Source organism: Haliotis rubra, unplaced genomic scaffold (assembly GCF_003918875.1).
Source record: "Haliotis rubra isolate DU_JTF1 unplaced genomic scaffold, ASM391887v1 Scf2040, whole genome shotgun sequence".
In the NCBI taxonomy this organism is placed as follows: Eukaryota; Metazoa; Mollusca; class Gastropoda; order Lepetellida; family Haliotidae; genus Haliotis; species Haliotis rubra.
In genome coordinates, this window is record NW_025766049.1 from 15090 (window position 1) to 35538 (window position 20449).

Here is a 20449-nt window from a genome sequence, read left to right on the forward strand (position 1 = left end):
CCCTGGATACCTGGTGGGAGGTATTAGAACATACTACATTCCTGAAGACTGTCACAAGGACGGTGGAGATGCAGAGGAAGCGACTGAAATAGTAGTCAAATAATCAGTTATGGAATACTTACAAATGTTGTATAAAATACAGCATTGATTTTGGTTCACTATGCATGTATTTCAATATTAGCATGGCACCTTTCATCAGAAAATAACTGGATATGTTGTTACAAAAATGCTAAATTCATAATGAGATATATATCATACAGTGCTTGATATATATCAGGTGGACATATGTATTTCATTTTGATGAATGTTGAAACATGTTGTAGAATGAATCCTGAATATTGTGTCAGAAACTGATAAGTCAAGTAGGGGCAGTCTTAAGGGTCAAGTAGGGTTTCAGTTTAAACTTGGCTCTGAGTATACAAATTAGATAAATGTGCATCACAGCCAATAGTTAACTTCAGTACAAGAGCTACTGTATGTTATGTTGTGCTAGTTAACTTGTTATAGGGATGATATAAAAGGCTGTTGTGTGTTAGTTGTGCAGTGTGGAGCAGGTGCTTGATCTGGTAGTCGAGTGTAACACAGATAACATGATAATGACATTTGTGGGGCTGTATTATAGCTGCTGTTTGTTGCTGGTAATATATCCTGTGATGTGAGCAGGTTCCTGATCTACTACACATCTAGTGTAACGCTGATAATTACATGGTGATAACATTTATTGGCTTGTATAGCATCTACTGTTTGTTGGCATGCAAAGCATTTTCACAGTGATAAACAGGGCAACATTAAAGAGAACATGTACTGTCAGTATATTGCTGAAAACGATGTATTGACATATTTATAATTCCATGTCGGTTATTATCTGACTACCATTTCAGTGTTATATTTGAATTGCGAAAATTGAATGTGTGAAAATACAGGAGCTGTGCTTAACTTTTAACAGGTTTTTATTATCTCTGTTAGCTTTAACATATAGAACATCCCATGCACTGGAATAGGCATTAGTTTGGACTTAATTTCATTTCAAAGTTTATTCATCTGTATTTTCATTAAAATCAAATCTTTATGAACACTACCGCTATACCATTGATGTGCTTATGACAGATCACTTTTATCAGTACTTTGTGTAGTGGTTGAGAGCACTAAGATCTGATTTTGATTTTCCTATCAGTCTCATTGAAATCAGATCTTAGCACTACCGCCACATTGAAGTTTGTTTATTGCAGATCAACTTTATAAGTACTTGCAGGGGCAGATCCAGGAGAAAGTGCGGTTCACATAAATCACGAAGTCCAAACTTTAGGGGGAAATGCTCCTTAGGGAAAGGTTTTTCTTGTTTTTACTTTTTTTCTATTATGTTATTTTGGGGTGGGGTGGGGGTGGAAGAGATCCCCTGGATCCACCCCTGCTTTGTGTAGTGGTTGTGACCACCAAGATCTGATGTTAATGAGTGTGATTCATAAAGTGCCTGTGCTCAATGCATTTCACTTTGAATGAGAGATATCTTGTATTAGTGTCAGACATATTTACAGTATTTAGCAGTTTACCTGCATCTCAAGATTGTCTCTGACGGACATGGAATATACAATTTGTTTTGGACTTCTTTAGAGGTAACAGTATTTGAATGTTATTTACTCATCTTTATACTACTCGTAAGTGTTATTTAACCAAAGAAATCACTTTTGATTTTCCAAACTGTGTTCTGTTACTTTTTTCAGTAAAATGTATTTGAAGTTTTTTTCATTACACAGCGCTGCTTTTTTAATGTTGATTCTTTGAATGAAATTTGGAATAATTTGAGCTTGTTTCATTCTTACCAAAACAGACCAGTCTTCTTCAATTCCAAAATTTATTATATTTCCTCAGCACTGCTTGTTTGTTTTTATCGAACTTATATTAATCTTTTTGTCAACAAAGACAAGGAGAGCTGAGATCAGTGTTAGGTTAGCTATAATTGTGACATGTGGACTGAAATGTATACCATATATTGCCATCTAACGTGACCCTTAAAGTGAGTGAGTGAGTGAGTTTAGTTTTACGCCGCACTCAGCAATATTCCAGCTATATGGCGGCGGTCTGTAAATAATCGAGTCTGATCAACAGCATGAGCATCGTACTGCGCATTTGGGATACGATGACATGTGTCAACCAAGTCAGTGAGCCTGACCACTTGATCCCGTTAGTCGCCTCTTACGACAAGCATAGTCACATTTTGTGGCAAGCATGGGTTGCTGAAGACCTATTCTACCCCGGATCTTCATGGGCCTGACCCTTAAAAGTCCTTGCAGGTCCTAATCTGCTCTTACTAGATGTAAAATCCTGATTTTAGCAGGTTGTTTTGCACTTATCTCTTTTTTCTTGAATGCAAACATATTAATAACTATAAGAGTATCCACTACTCATTATAAGCACCTGTAATCATGCACTGGTAGAGAGATGGACTAAAACCAACATCAAAATATTTATATCAAATCTTCTCAACACTGATATTGTCATTTGGGAAAGGTTAAACACACTTTGTGTTTTAACAGTTCACCATGTTTTAGAAATCAAATTTTATTATGTTGATTTTGAAATACTTTAGAGAAATTATTTTGCTTTCTTTACTGTTGGTTGATTGATATTCTGTGATTGGGTGATTGGCAGCTTACATGTTTTGGCAACCTGTGTTTGTGTTGATTTGTTGTGAATTTTGATAGTACCTTATTACTGTGATAACCAGCTCAATAATGTTCAATAAACATTAATATGATAAGTTATATCTGTTGTTATTTGGTCAGTGTGTATTGCAGTGACAGCAGTAATTCTGGGATTAAATTATGTTGAACATTGTGGTGAATTGATGATCAGTTATGTAAGAGAATTGTTCTTATTTTTGAGTGAGTGTGTGAGCTGGGTTTAACACAGCTTGTATTGCTATTCCAGTTGAAGCACGCATCAGTCTGATGTGGGATGAGAGCCCGAACTGATGCATCCTCGATAATCTCCAGGGTATACGTTCCGATAAATCTCCATTAGTCCTTGATAATCTCCAGGGTATACGTTCCGATAAATCTCCATTAGTCCTCGATAATCCCCAGGGTATACGTTCCGATAAATCTCCATTAGTCCTCGATAATCCCCAGGGTATACGTTCCGATAAATCTCCATTAGTCCTCAATAATCCCCAGGGTATACGTTCCGATAACTCTCCATTAGTCCTCGATAATCTCCAGGGTATACGTTCCGATAAAGCTCCATTAGTTCTCGATAATCTCCAGGGTATACATTCTGATAAATCTCCACTAGTCCTCGATAATCTCCAGGGTACGTTCCGATAAATCTCCACTAGTTGTGGCGATTTATTTAAATGCATACCCTGGAGATTATTAAGGATGGAACTGATACAGGTTTCAAATTTTTGCCCCTTGGTAAAACCCACAATCACAGGTATGGTGCTGACAATCCAAGAAGTATAATCATTTCAAACCTGGATTTGATCCGACATCACGTTTATGGTGTGCCAAGGGACACAACTCAAATTGAGGCACCTTCAAGGACTTGGCTGCCCTTGTCACTTCCATATTTGTACAGTACACTTTCATCGTAGATATTTTCACAGTCCCACACAGGGAGAGTAAACATTCAATAAGCATCATATCTAATCGGTGGCAATTCCATGTTAGTACAGTGGATGACATCAATCAATATGGATAATATCAGATCAGCTACTGACTTTGGATCAGATCTGTTGATGACATCAGATCAGTGGATGACCTTGGATCAGTGGATGACCTTGAAACAGTGAATGGCATCATATCAGTGGGTGACCTTGGAACAAAGAGACATCAAATCAGTGGGTGACCTTGGAAGAGAGATGACATCAAATCAGTGGGTGACCTTGGAACTGTGGATGACATCAAATCAGTGGATGACATTGAAACAGAATGACATCAAATCAGTGGGTGACCTTGGAACAGTGGATGACATCAAAACAGTGGGTGACCTTGGATCAGTGGATGACCTTGAAACAGTGAATGGCATCATATCAGTGGATGACCTTAGAAAACAAATGACATCAAATCAGTGGGTGACCTTGGAACTGTGGATGACATCAAAACAGTGGGTGACCTTGGAACAGTGGATGACATCAAGAACAGTGGATGACATTGAAACAGTGAATGACATCAAATCAGTGGGTGACCTTGGAACAGTGTATGATATCAAATCAGTGGATGACCTTGGGAAAGTGGATGACATCAAAACAGTGGGTGACCTTGGATCAGTGAATGACATCAAATCAGTGGATGACATCAAAACAGTGGATGACCTTGGAACAGTGGATGACATCAAATCAGTGTATGACATCAAAACAGTTGATGACCTTGGAACAGTGGATGGCATCAAATCAGTGGATGACCTTGGAACAGTGGATGACGTCAAATCAGTGGATGACCTTGGAAACAGTGAATGACATCAAATCAGGGGTGACCTTGGAACAGTGGATGACCTCAAGGACAGTGGATGATATCAAAACAGTGGGTGACCTTGGATCAGTGAATGACATCAAATCAGTGGATGACATCAAAACAGTGGATGACCTTGGAACAGTGGATGACATCAAAACAGTGGATGACCTTGGAACAGTGGATGACATTGAAACAGTGAATGACATCAAATCAGTGGGTGACCTTGGGACAGTGGATGACATCAAAACAGTGGGTGACCTTGGATCAGTGAATGACATCAAATCAGTGGGTGACCTTGGAACAGTGGATGACATCAAATCAGTGGATGACCTTGGAACAGTTGATTATATCAATTCAGTGGATGACATTGGATCAAACTAGATGAATGACTGACATCGGCAACAAACTGAGGGAGACACCAGATATACCGGTTAGGGGACCACAACAGTGCAGTTGAAAACACACCTGCTATCAGGACCACTCCACGATGATCATATAATGCTAGTGTGTTTATTCACCTTGTAATATAGGCCATAGTCCCACATTACAAAACTATTATCTTGAGGGAAACCATACAGGCTGCCTGCCTATTGGAGGCTGCCTTAATAGCGCTGCTTGTGATTCATATAGTGGTAATTGTTTGGTTACAATTTGAATTTCGGTTGACATGAGAGTACTGGGTTAGTGTGTCCTTGATAATACTATAACCTAACTGGAATACACAAACATCTTTCTGTCATGAATACAACATGAGACTCATCTTCAATCATTGCTCAGTGAAGAAAGCTGAAGCCCAATACTGGACAAAAAGCCTGCGAAATGAAAGCCCCTTCTTGTTCGTGTACAACAGCTATACAAAACACTACGTCAAAGAAAGCAGGCTTCAAATTGTTTAGGAAAGCGAACTTAACATTTGTCCCATGGGTATTTGTCCGTGCAGTTCTCTTTTACCTATGGGGCTTTTATTCACATGGGCGTCTGCAATGTATAGTGGGCACATAAAGAAACTGTGCATACAAAAATGTAAAATCTAAATTTATCAAACCTGTGTAGACACATAAGGATTTAAACTCTGAGCTTATAGTGACATGTATCCAACATGCATGCACGTGCCACGTTCCGTGATGTCAGTGGGTTCGTCTTTGAGACGTGCAATACGTTTGTTGTGCCCTTAAACGCACAATGGTCTTAAGTGCACAGAAATCATGAATATTCATGAGTGGGCGGAGCTTATGTCACTACGTCACATACACGGCACAGTATCTTCCACCTTGGAACTAGTAGGGGAGTTGACCTATGCTTAGCTTCGTCTGTTATTGCCTTATACAATGTGACAGCTACAATATGCATATGATGTATATGTAAACATGAAGTATACGTGCCGTTTATTCAATATAATGTGCTGTATTGAAGTTTTGCGACGCAACCTCCCATGGTGAAGGAGTTCAAGCGAGAAAGCCTCCTCGAGAACAACCACGGTACCTTGCGTTGCGATGGAAACATTCACATGTCAATATTGTCATTTGCTCAGTCCTGACTTATCATAACTCTCCAACCAAACAGAATAACATCTCTTGTCAACCAACTAAATACTTATACAATACATATGTTCATGTACGTACATATTTGCCAGATCTAATTAAACTCCACGTATTTCAATAGCGTCAGCTCCTGATAGGAGGCGTCTTATGAAGGAAGGAAAGGTTACCCAGGCAGGCCAAAGTATCCAAAGCTACCTTTCCATGGCTATCAAGGCACTACAAAAAGTGAAACAAATATTTGAGATATATATCCCAGGGTAAACCTATCATGGCAACAAATATTTCGGGAATTTGGGTAAGTGTATCTGGAAATACCTGAGGAATCCCTCCCAAATGGTAAAATTACTAGTTTCTGGTGTGGAAGGTGCAGATAAATATATTAAGGATAAAAAAAACAACAACACCATGTCAACACCCGGCCAGTTTAAATGTCTGGCAAAGTATATCCCTCAAAGATACCATACTGCCAGGGTGTTTTGGTACTTTGGCAAGTCTTACTGAGGTTTACTTATTGCCAGTTAAAATCACTTTCAATTATTTCCAGCTTAACTTCCCTCTAAAAGTAATTAATATCAAATCATTTTTTCATGGCATTTTCAACACTCCTTTCAACCTGATCCCTTTGACCATGTACAACCCCTCCTAGACTGAAAATTTCATTCAATCTCTCTACCCCATTTCAGCCTAGCTGGGGCCTTCCTCGGCGCCGTCAAGGCGGACAGTCCAGTGTGCACCACAGAGGTTCTGCCAGCTGCCCAGGAGAGCTTCATCCAGCCCCAAGCACCCCAGGGGACTGGTAGGAAAGGAAATGAAATGCATGTTGTTTTGCTGTTGCCTTTTTAAAAGGTCCATTGTGCATTTAAGGTTTTCTGTGCACTTGGGTTTCCCTATAGGAGTCCTTAAGTGCACAGAAAACCTTAAATACATGATGTCTTAACCCCTCCCTGGACCCTCTTGGCTGTTTTGGCTGGTGCAGAGGCCCCACCTGATCCCTTTGACCATGCCACAGCCCCTCTAGACTGAAAAATTTCATTCCACTCACTCTCCCATTTCAGCTTAGCTGGCAGCTTCCTCGGCGCGTCAAAGTGACGAGACAGTCAGTGTGCACCACAGAGGTTCTGCCAGCTGCCCAGGAGAGCTTCATCCAGCCCCAAGCACCCCAGGGGACTGGTAGGAAATGAAATGCATGTTGTTTTGCTGTGCCTTTTTTAAAAGGTCCATTTGTGCATTTAAGGTTTTCTGTGCACTTAAGGTTTCCTATAGCAGTCCTTAAGTGCACAGAAGCCTTAAAAATCTACAATAATCTTAGCCTCTCCTGGACCCTCTTGGCTGTTTTGGAAGCGTGCAGAGGCCCCACCTGATCCCTTTGACCATGTACAACCCCTCTAGACTGAAAATTTCATTCACTCTCTCTCCCATTTCAGCCTAGCTGGGCAGGCTTCCTCGGCAGCGTCAAGGCGGATGATCAGTGTGCACCACAGAGGTTCTGCCAGCTGCCCAGGGAGAGCTTCATCCAGCCCCAAGCACCCCAGGGGACTGGTAGGAAATGAAATGCATGTTGTTTTGCTGTGCCTTTTTAAAAGGTCCATTGTGCATTTAAGGTTTTCTGTGCACTTAAAGGTTTCCTATAGCAGTCCTTAAGTGCACAGAAAAGGCATAAATACAATATCTTCAGCCCCTCCTGGACCCTCTTGGCTGTTTTTGGCTGGTGCAGAGGCCCCACCTGATCCCTTTGACCATGTACAACCCCCTCTAGACTGAAGAAATTTCATTCACTCTCTCTCCCATTTCAGCTTAGCTGGGCGGCTTCCTCGGCAGCGTCAAAGGCGGACAGTCAGTGTGCACCACAGAGGTTCTGCCAGCTGCCCAGGAGAGCTTCATCCAGCCCCAAGCACCCCAGGGGACTGGTAGGAAATGAAATGCATGTTGTTTTGCTGTGCCTTTTTTAAAAGGTCCATTGTGCATTTAAAGGTTTTCTGTGCACTTAAAGTTTCCTATAGCAGTCCTTAAGTGCACAGAAAACTCTTTCATCTACAATGAATCTTAGCCCCTCCTGGACCCTCTTGGCTGTTTTGGCTGGTGCAGAGGCCCCACCTGATCCCTTTGACCATGTACAGCCCCCTCTAGACTGAAAATTTCATTCACTCTCTCTCCCATTTCAGCCCTAGCTGGGCAGCTTCCTCGGCACGTCAAGGCGGACAGTCAGTGTGCACCACAGAGGTTCTGCCAGCTGCCCAGGAGAGCTTCATCCAGCCCAAGCACCCAGGGGGACTGGTAGGAAATGAAATGCATGTTGTTTTGCTGTGCCTTTTTAAAAGGTCCATTGTGCATTTAAAGGTTTTCTGTGCACTTAAGGTTTCCCTATAGCAGTCCTTAAGTGCACAGAAAACCTTAAATCACACAATGATGTCTTAGCCCCTCCTGGACCCTCTTGGCTGTTTTGGCTGGTGCAGAGGCCCCACCTGATCCCTTTGACCATGTACAACCCCCTCTAGACTGAAAATTTCATTCACTCTCTCTCCCATTTCAGCCTAGCTGGGCAGCTTCCTCGGCGTCAAAGGCGGACAGTCAGTGTGCACCACAGAGGTTCTGCCAGCTGCCCAGGAGAGCTTCATCCAGCCCCAAGCACCCCAGGGGACTGGTAGGAAATGAAATGCATGTTGTTTTGCTGTGCCTTTTTAAAAAGGTCCATTTGTGCATTTAAGGTTTTCTGTGCACTTAAGGTTTCCTATAGCAGTCCTTAAGTGCACAGAAAACCTTAAATGCACAATGATGTCTTAATCCCCTCCTGGACCCTCTTGGCTGTTTTTGGCTGGTGCAGAGGCCCCACCTGATCCCCTTGACCATGTACAACCCCCTCTAGACTGAAAATTTCATTCACTCTCTCTCCCATTTCAGCCTAGCTGGGCCGCTTCCTCGGTGCGTCAAGGCGGACAGTCAGTGTGCACCACAGAGGTTCTGCCAGCTGCCCAGGAGAGCTTCATCCAGCCCCAAGCACCCCAGGGGACTGGTAAGAAATGAAATGCATGTTGTTTTTGCTGTGCCTTTTTTAAAAGGTCAGTTTGTGCATTTAAGGTTTTTCTGTGCACTTAAGGTTTCCTATAGCAGTCCTTAAGTGCACAGAAACCTTAAATACAATAATCTTAAACCCCTCCTGGACCCTCTTGGCTGTTTTGGCTGGTGCAGAGGCCCCACCTGATCCCTTTGACCATGTACAACCCCCTCTAGACTGAAAATTTCATTCACTCTCTCCCATTTCAGCCTAGCTGGAGCCGCTTCCTCAGTAGCGTCAAGGCGGACAGTCAGTGTGCACCACAGAGGTTCTGCCAGCTGCCCAGGGAGGCTTCATCCAGCCCCAAGCACCCCAGGGGGGACTGGTAGGAAATGAAATGCATGTTGTTTTTGCTGTGCCTTTTAAAAAGGTCCATTGTGCATTTAAGGTTTTCACCTGCACGCCAAGGTTTCCTATAGCAGTCCTTAAGTGCACAGAAAGGGCTAAATGCACAATGTCTTAACCCCTCCTGGACCCTCTTGGCTGTTTTGGCTGGTGCAGAGGCCCCACCTGATCCCTTTGACCATGTACAACCCCCCCTCTAGACTGAGAATTTCATTCACTCTCTCTCCCATTTCAGCCTTAGCTGGGCGCTTCCTCGGTAGCGTCAAAGGCGGACAGTCAGTGTGCACCACAGAGGTTCTGCCAGCTGCCCAGGAGAGCTTCATCCAGCCCAAAGCACCCCCAGGGGACTGGTAGGAAATGAAATGCATGTTGTTTTGCTGTGCCTTTTTAAAAAGGTCCATTGTGCATTTAAGGTTTTCTGTGCACTTAAGGTTTCCTATAGCAGTCCTTAGGGTGCACAGAAAGCATAAATGCACAATAATAATCTTAACCCCTCCCTGGACCCTCTTGGCTGTTTGGCTGGTGCAGAGGCCCACCTGATCCGCTTTGACCATGTACAGCCCCCCTCTAGACTGAAAATTTCATTCACTCTCTCTCCCATTTCAGCCTAGCTGGGCAGCTTCCTCGGTAGCGTCAAGGCCGGACAGTCAGTGTGCACCACAGAGGTTCTGCCAGCTGCCCAGGAGAGCTTCATCCAGCCCAAAGCACCCCAGGGGACTGGTAGGAAATGAGGAAATGCATGTTGTTTTGCTGTGCCTTTTTTAAAAGGTCCATTTGTGCATTTAAGGTTTTCTGTGCACTTAAGGTTTCCTATAGCAGTCCTTAAGTGCACAGAAGCTTCTCATCTAATAATCTTAGCCCCTCCCTGGACCCTCTTGGCTGTTTTGGCTGGTGCAGAGGCCCCACCTGATCCCTTTGACCATGTACAACCCCCTCTAGACTGAAAATTTCATTCACTCTCTCTCCCATTTCAGCCTAGCTGGGCGGCTTCCTCGGCGTCAAAGGCGGACAGTCAGTGTGCACCACAGAGGTTCTGCCAGCTGCCCAGGAGAGCTTCATCCAGCCCAAGCACCCCAGGGGACTGGTAGGAAATGAAATGCATGTTGTTTTTGCTGTGCCTTTTTAAAAGGTCCATTTATTGCATTTAAGGTTTTCTGTGCACTTAAGGTTTCCTATAGCAGTCCTTAAGTGCACAGAAACCTTCATCAATAATCATCAACCCCTCCCTGGACCCTCTTGGCTGTTTTGGCTGGTGCAGAGGCCCCACCTGATCCCGCTTGACCATGTACAGCAGCCCCCCTCTAGACTGAAAATTTCATTCAATCTCTCTCCCATTTCAGCCTAGCTGGGCGCTTCTCGGCGTCGTCAAAGTAGGACAGTCAGTGTGCACCACAGAGGTTCTGCCAGCTGCCCAGGAGAGCTTCATCCAGCCCCAAGCACCCCAGGGGACTGGTAAGAAATGAAATGCATGTTGTTTTTGCTGTGCCTTTTTAAGGTCCATTTGTGCATTTAAGGTTTTCTGTGCGCTTAAGGTTTCCTATAGCAGTCCTTAAGTGCACAGAAAATACTATAAATGCACAATAATCAAGCCCCTCCCTGGACCCTCTTGGCTGTTTTGGCTGGTGCAGAGGCCCCACCTGATCCCTTTGACCATGTACAGCCCCCTCTAGACTGAAAATTTCGATTTCACTCTCTCTCCCATTTCAGCCCTAGCTGGGCGGCTTCCTCGGCGTAGCGTCAAGGCGGACAGTGTTAATTGTGCACCACAGAGGTTCTGCCAGCTGCCCAGGAGAAGCTTCATCCAGCCCCAAGCACCCCCAGGGGACTGGTAAGGAGAAATGAAATGCATGTTGTTTTTGCTGTGCCTTTTAAAAGGTCCATTGTGCATTTAAGGTTTTCTGTGCATTAAGGGTTTTCCTATAGCAGTCCTTAAGTGCACAGAAACCCTAAATACAATAATCTTAGCCCCTCCCTGGACCCTCTTGGCTGTTTTGGAAACTGGTGCAGAGGCCCCACCCTGATCCCTTTGATGTACAGCCCCTCCTAGACTGAAAATTTCATTCACTCCTCTCTCCCATTTCCAGCCTACAAGCTGGCAGCTTCCCTCGGCCAGCGTCAAGTAGGACAGTCGAGTAATGCACCACAGAGGGTTCTGCCAGCTGCCCAGGAGGCTTCATCCAGCCCAAGCACCCAGGGGACTGGTAGGAAATGAAATGCATGTTGTTTTGCTGTGCCTTTTTAAAAGTTCCATTGTGCGACCCAAGGTTTTCTGTGCACTTAAGGTTTCTCTAGCAGTCCTTAAAGTGCACGAAACCTTCATCCCCTAATGATAATCTAACCCCTCCTGGACCCTCTTGGCATTTTTGGCTGAATTGCAGAGGCCCCACCTGATCCTTTGACCAATGTACAGCCCCCTGGGCCCTAGAAGATTTCATTCTACGCTCTCTCCTCTACATTTCAGCCCTAAGCTAGGCCAGCTTCCTCAGTAGCGTCAGCGGACAGTCCAGTGTGCACCAGAGGGTTCTGCCAGCTGCCCAGGAGAGCTTCATCCAGCCCAAAGCACCCCAGGGGACTGGTAGGAAATGAAATGCATGTTGTTTTGCTGTGCCTTTTTAAAGGTCCATTGTGCATTAAGGTTTTCACTGTGCATAAGGTTTCCTATAGCCAGTCCTTAAGTGCACAGAAGAGCACCTAAATCTACTAATGATCTTAACCCACCTCCCTGGACCCTCTTGGCTGTTTTTTGGCTGGTGCAGAGGCCCCACCTGATCCCTTTGACCATGTACAGCCCCCTCTAGACTGAAGAATTTCATTCACTCTCTCTCCCATTTCAGCCTAGCTGGGACGCTTCCCAAAGTAGCGTCCAAAGGCCCGGACAGTCAGTGTGCACCACAGGGTTCTGCCAGCTGCCCAGGAGAGCTTCATCCAGCCCCAAGCACCCCAGGGACTGGTAGAAAATGAAATGCATGTTGTTTTTGCTGTGCCTTTTTAAAAAGGTCCATTTGTGCATTAAGGTTTTCTGTGCACTTAAGGTTTCTACCTATAGCAGTCCTTAAGTGCAGAAAATAAATAAATCTAATGTCTTGGCCCCTCCCTGGACCCTCTTGGCTGTTTTTGGCTGGTGCAGAGGCCCCACCTGATCCCTTTGACCATGTACAACCCCTCTAGACTGAAAAGGAATTTCCTGTTTCAATCTCTCTCCCAGCTTTCAGCCCTAGCTGGAGCCACTTCCTTAGCGTTACGTAGGACAGGCGGGACAGTCAGTGTGCACCACAGAGGTTCTGCCAGCTGCCCAGGAGAGCTTCATCCAGCCCCAAGCACCCCAGGGGACTGGTAGGAAATGAAAGATGCATGTTGTTGTTTTGCTGTGCCTTTTTATTTTTAAAGCATGTTAAAATGTGCATTCATCCAGAAATTAAAACTAACTATATTTTTCAATGTGTAGTTGCTTCTTTTTAACCTGATTTAACTGCAAGAATTTGTGCAGAGATATTTTCAAATTAGGTTGCATTTTTGGTGCAGAGCTTCAGGGTCAGCGCTTTTCACACTCCCTGTATTACTCCTCTGGGTTTACCATGACCCGGAGGAAAATGGGAGAATGTAGTGCCTTGTTTAAATGCTAGTTTGTCTGTGCTAATTTATTCAGGGGTGATGACTTGTGACAGCTTAAATGAAGATCAGATTTTTTACTTTATTGCCATTTGTTTTGTCCTCAATCTGCATGCTATTGACTCCAACCTTCATGGTTATTTAAAGTTCCAGGCTGTTGAATATCCATTTCGGTTTGTTGGTGGATGCGAGCCAAGGTTGGAGTGCTTTCTGGATCCAGACCCGATTTTGCTGGGTGGGGTGAGGTAGTATGTTGGTCGGCATGCCTGGGATAGCCCTGGGACAGATGTGTGGTGTGGTGCTCTGGCCAATGGCGTGTCATAATATAGATGGTAAGGTGGTCTGAGGGCTATATGTACTACATGTATTGGCTGTGGCAGCCTGAAGTTTGTTTTAATGTTGCTTTGGAGTTAATGGGAAAGCATTTGGTTGCAGTACTGACATGTAGAGGTGAGTGCACATTTTTTAGTAATTCATGCATTACGTGTATGGCACCACTATTTATGTTTCACCATGGATGCAAAGAGTTGGCATTTGTTATAGAGAGACTAATTTGAGGGTGAAGCTCGGGCTTGCTTGAGTTGAATGGATTGTTTTTAGTGGCCTTGATTTGAATGTAGCCTCGATTTGTGGTCTAACGGTGACAAGGGCATGGTAGTTACCTGGCTACTAAGAATTTATTTGAAACCATTGAATTGACAACAAGTGGGATAAAGTCACCACTATTGACACAATTTGGGTGTCTATCGTGTAAAGTCATATGATACGAGTATTGTGGTATGAAATATGTTCTACAGCTGATGGCACAATATGTCACAAAACCCTCTTATTTTTAAGTAAAAACAGTGTTGCATATGATCCATTCTTTCTGTTGCACTTGCTGCATATGGATAAACTTTTTTCTCTCATGACTCCAAACAGATTGTTTAGTTTCTCAAGAAACTGTCTCATGGCTGTTATGGTCTTTATGATTGAACATTTAATGTGAAGATCACCGGCACTATTTTCAGCTTTGAGGAATGACTGATGGTGACAAGGGAGGTGTATCTTTGCGCATACAGCAGAATCAGAAGCCTTCATCAATGTTGTGTTTCAACAAGTCGGTCTGATGTTGGCAGTGTGCACCCTCCTTTCCCTTGATATCCTCTACCACCTTGAACGGAGTTGTGGTACTTGGGCAATGTAGTGCATACAGTACATTTAAGTGCCCCAGTCCAGTGAAGGCTGTATCTCAAACCTCATCATTAGATATTTCTGATGAATAATAATCACTTTTGGGCATTTTTTATTTCATGGAAGTATTTCGAAGTCTTAGCTTGATGAATTATTAGACTCATGTGTAATTTCGTTTCGTACTTGTGGTCTCAAGAGCTTTCATCTATTTGAAATTTCAATTTCTTGGCTTTAACAGGCAGTAAGAGTTCTTTGGTCAGTATTTCCACATTGCTAGGTATATTCCAGCCTTACTTTATACTTTCTGGCAAAATTCATTTATTCAATATACATATGTCAGGACTTTAAAGGCTGTTTATGGTGACCCTGGCCAATTTCTGGCCTGAATTCTGTCTTTCTAACTTTCAACAATGTTTCTGATTCTCTCCATACTAGATCACCAGCCTACATCAAAGATGTCTTACACTAATGACTTTGGGGATAAATTAAAGATCAGACACTTTAATTGTTAGCCCTCTCATAAATGGTTTATCAAAGCCTGGACCAGAGTGTTTGTTTACAATATAAACAATGCAGGAAGTATTAGTGATTTGAGAGCAGTTTTAAAACTATCTCAATCACATCAGGTCATGAAATTATCAAAGAGCCATATTCTATTAATGTAAGCAGCAGACTCTGCTATGAAGTTTGATGATGTCAGCAGAGGGAGAGGCAAACTAACTGACAAATTAATAAAGACAGGGGGAGTTGCATAGTTACTAGTTTTGAGGGTTTTAAAAGATTTTCTGTCATTCGAAATCAATATGATGTTAGCATTGAAATTATCCCTTGACCTCTTTTTGTGACAAATGAATAAACTCCCATGGTATCTGTATGATTATAAAACATTCTATATTAATGCAGAAATACATTTTTTGCAAAACATTAATGAAATAGACATAATTTTATCTCCTGCAGGTCTTTCAGTGTATACAAAACTCTCTGTATCTTGTTACTTAAAATATGAACATGTTGAGGACAGGGAAAAGTATTGAAGCTTCATCCAATTCTTTAAAAAAAAATTTAAGAAAGTGACATGGCTTTTAAGTGATATGTACACATATACAGGGCATGGTTCACAGGTTCGATTCCCCACATGGATGAAGCCCATTTCTAGGTGTCCCCTGCCATTGATATTGCTGGAATGTTGCTAGTGCGGCATAAAACTAAATTCACTCTCTCACTCACATGTACACATACAGTACATAAATCACAGATTTGCCTAGTGCAGATGTCTCCATTTTTCAACATTAAGACCTTTCTATGCGTTTAAGGGCAGCTGCAGGAAGGGGTCATAAGTACACCTATAAACATCACATAGGAGAGACAAAGGCATTGACTGACAAGTAGTTTAGTGATATTTCGTACAACATGTAAGGGTGCATGTAAATTATGCATTTCATATTTCATGGCTATAATAACCTGAAGATTACAGCAAAATATATGAAAAGGAAGCACCAGCTGTTTATCACTTAAATAATTTTCTTTTGTACAAACTGCTTTGGAGACCTTCACCACATGTGAAATATTATTTGGTTGCCATGTCATTTACCCTGTTCAATGTCATTAGAGCATGTAAAACACATTTTGGGGATGAATACATTTTGGATGTATTATTCGACTAGGTCGTGGTGAAAGTCCTGACAATATATAATTATGTTCACAGCTGGAGTTCGGCTAGATCACACTGAAGAGCTTTGTATGTTGGCGATTTGGTGGAAGGTCGAGTTAAAATCCCTGGATGATGGGATTTGGAACCCCAAACATGTCTAGAATGTGTATTTTACACAGAGGTATGAAATCTTGCATATAACATGGATTCATGTAGTAACAACTTGTATAAATATGAAATGTTTTGACAGGTATTATGTATATTGAAGAAAGGATTTAATGGATTTGAAGGACTTGGATAATAGCATGTTTCTTTTTACATTTAAAAGGCTTAATAATTATTATGATTACCATTAATGCATCACTGAGATGTACTATCCATTTAACAAGTAATCCATCCTAACTTAGTAGAAATTTAGAACCTAGCCTTTGTTTCTTGGTTAGAGATAGTTATTGGAGTCATGGTAGTGTCTCGATTTGCCCTAATTCAAAATCAGCCACATATTAAGAATAGGCAGCAACTGAACTATTTGGGTGCGATTACATCTTGATATGGTATGTGTTAATAATGGTGTGCATTAATGAAAGTGTTCAGTGACTGTTTATGTGTTTCATATGTGTTTATTATGTTATAATCCTATTGTGCAGTGAATATGTTCATTTGTACCATACTGTCAGTATGTGTACCCAAATGAAGCTCTAAAAGGCTAATCTTAATGCTGATGAAGAGGCCCAACCACATTTAAAATGTGTTTTACCTCAGTTTGGTTTGTCTTATTCTTTTTCTTTTTTGGCCCAAGGATGCTCCAGATGATAGAATAAGAGGGTCCTTGTGTGCACTTTTTTGTATTGTATACATTTGTTGGCAGCTTTTGTAAAGATGACTCAATAAATTATATAACATTATTAACATTAATCACATAATGTGAGATAAAATAGAAACAAACATATGAGAGATACAATTGAACCTAATGATGGATTTTGATGCATTTCAGGCACAACCTTCAAGAAATGGAAGCAATGTAGTGTTATTTCAAATGACATCATGACTGCTATGGAATTAAAACTTGAAGGAGGTGACATTCCCCAGAAAAGTACAGAGTTGTCAAGTTTTTTATCATTTTTGTAAGAAAATGAACAAGTTTGATTACCTTTGAAAGAAATCAACAACCCTGTCCATGGAAAATACAGACTGGAAATTATTGATGGGGACAGGAAAATGGTCCGATTCCTCAGTCTGGACTTCTTAATGTCATATCCACAAATTTACACAGCGTTTGTTGGGTTCAGGATCGAGAAATTCCAGAAAATGTAAGAACATTTATATTGATAAGCAGGTATTATGCTGAAAAATTCTTAGGAATCCGTACAGGAGTTTATTGATAAGCAGGGGGTGACAGGCAATTGTTATCCCAAATTTCCTAATGAAACAAATTTGAAACCTGATATAGAAAACACCAGTGGGGCAACATACCATTGACTTTTGTGGATCAACTACATCTACCTTGAGGTATGGATGGGAAATCCAAGAATACCACAATGTGACCAAGGCTCTGAGTTTAAGTGAGCAGTCAACCAATTATTAGTGGTGGTCTGATTAATTGAAATATGTCGAAGATTAGTGCCAGTGACTAAATGACCAAGCAATCGAAAATGTTTTCTCAAAATCGAACACAAGCAGTTTGGAACACTTGTTTGCATTAACAATATTTTTCACCAAGGTTGGTTTGTTCTGGTCATTATATTTACATTTCATAAGCACTTCTAAACTTGTTCCAAGTCATGATTGAATTTATCTTAAAGACTCCTGGAAATTTATGTTCCTCACATACTAGCCATCCTTTAAATATGTGAAGTATGAAAATGCATTTTGTGCAATTTACCCTAAACCCAAAGAACTACATGGTTTTTTGTAAAATTATTTTGTGCATTAACAAAAGGTAACAGGAACATTTGATAAATGATCCTAACCAATTATTTTCGATTATTGATCGGGTTGTAATGGACCAATGATCAGTTTAAGCAATTCCCAACACTACTAATTATGCATTGAAATGGGAACAATAATTGTCATAAGTCTTAACTCATCATCCCTAATATCAGGGAAGAGTGGAGATAAATAACAAATAACATATATATGGGATCTGAAATATGATATGTAATCTATAAAGGTTATGTCCATGGTTAAGGTCACAGATGTAAAGGCATCTTCCTGATGCTTGATATGAAGAAATTATTGTTGGTGTAAGTTGGAACATATCAACATTAGGGCAGAGCCACAAACACAGAACAGATGTATTGGACTTGCAGGTTCCCACTCACTGGTCAGGCAATATATGCTCAGCTTTTTTGTGAACCGTTGGTACCACCACAAACTGGTAGTAATTCATGAACACTGTATGCCATAGTCACAATCAGACAATTGACCCCACTTTTGTTAGGATTATAGAGATATTTTGCTAGTTTCATTTGCACATGCATGGCTGAAGATGTATTTGTTATTTTTCCATTGAGTGAATCAATGTATTTGACAGTTCCACATCTTTCTGTCATGACACCTTAACAGGTATGCTCCTCTTTGGCAGTGTTATATACTGTAGTTAGACTTTTCTGTTTTGATGTTACATTTAGCCTCAATTGTCAAATAAGGCATTTTTAAGTTAAATCTCAACATCATGTCTATTTTGTGCATCCCTTCATGGTTACTCAGAAAACATCAACACATGGATGCAGTTATTATTTATATTATGGCATTAAAAACAAATGTTTGTGTGTATAAATAACTTCATATGTTTACAGGTTGTTCTGTATACCATCCCATGTTGGGTTGCCCCCCAGTCCAGATCAACAGTTTGTTGAGGAAAAGCTTGGAATTCAGTTGATGCCTATTCTTGCTGTGAAGAGAAGAGGAAATCTGAACTGTATGCAGGGGCACTGTTGAATTTTTAGATTTAGCATTTAATTAGGCAAGTGGGGCACATCTGTTATCCCATGTCATACAACAGTGCTGTATCTATATAGGTGAAAATAGATCCCCAGGAAAAAAATCCCTATGTTGAGTCAGGTGACCAGGAGGTAGTCAGTCTTGGTAAACTAGTTTATGGTACAGCTGGAGTAGTCTGGGATGTTAATTATAATGCAGAGTCAATTATAAAGAGAAAGGTACAGCATCATACAAACATTAAAGGACTGATGAATGCTACATTATTATGATTATTATTATTATGAATTTATGACTTCAGTCTTTGCTGTCAAATGCAAAATCAGTCACTGAAAAGTACCAGGGTACCATTTCTAATTCATGGCATTACAAGGTATTGAAAGCTTTAAGAGTAGGGAGTGAGTGAAAGATTTCGAGGTGTAGTCATTATTATGTAACTTGTGCTCATTATGCTTTAGGATTAATGGTATGTTCTCTTATGTTTACACTTCTGGTGATTTTATGCACCATTGAAAGGGGAAAAGGATGTAGATTTCTGTGCCCTCTTGTTACTCTTTGCACAAAGCTATGATTTAAAATCAGTTTGACAAAGTGTATTCATATTGTATCTTAACATTCCATGTTTTTATGTATTTTTTTATTTGTTCCCATAGTCAAAGGTATACAGTAACAACAAACACCGAAAAGGTGTAAAGATGTAATTATAATTTGTTGCTGAATATTGGCATGAGTGAATTCCATTTAAGACTTAAGACTGAATTTATCAATTTATTTATCAATTTCATTGTTTCCCTTGAAAATAAAGTTTTGAACAGAAAATATCTCTTTTGATGCCATTTTATATTTAATGAATTTTTGGAATTGATTTTTTTAGATTTACTTAAATTGATATGTTTTTTTGGCAGAGATAATGATTTGATTTAGTAATACATCATTATGTAATGTACCAAACCAAATCAAATATTTTGTAATGTTTATATTTCATGGTAAATAGTTATTTGAGAGATCATTCCAAATTTTATGGTTTCACAACAGTCCTAATAAGCACAACAAATGCTCTCAGAAACATCATTGCAAACTAACGGTAGACAAATCATTTTCAGTCAGGTTCATTTTGAATAATTATATTTTAGTATAAATAACTATTTGCAGAAATGTGTATTGAAAATAAAGAAGGTTAACATCTTTCAATACATGTCAATAGAAGTTGAAAATTTTGTGCCAATCAAATTCACAATCATTGAATATCATTTCCCATTTAGTACAAATCTCAAGTTTGTCATTTTAGAAATACACTTGTCATTAAGTAATCTTGAACCCTTTGAGAGCTTAATATATATTTTTAAACTTATCCTATCTCACGGTATGCACCATCTCTCTCTTCTAAGACCATGTGTGTGGAAGCGTGCTGTCAGCTAAGTTGAGTCAAATCTAACTGGCCTCTGACCCGCCCTGACCTCTGCCTTCACCCCAACATCAATGCCTGTCAATCATCCATCAAAGCGTGCGGCTCGCCTAAACGATCACATGACCACCTCTACTTGTCATTCTCTTTCTTGTAGCATAACGCTGTGTGGGCGTGTGTTGTGGATAAAGAGAGGTTTTTGTTTGTGTTTTCTACTATGGGGAAAGCCAATCGTCAGCTTCAAAGAAACACAAACATTGTGATAGATGCAATAGTAACTAT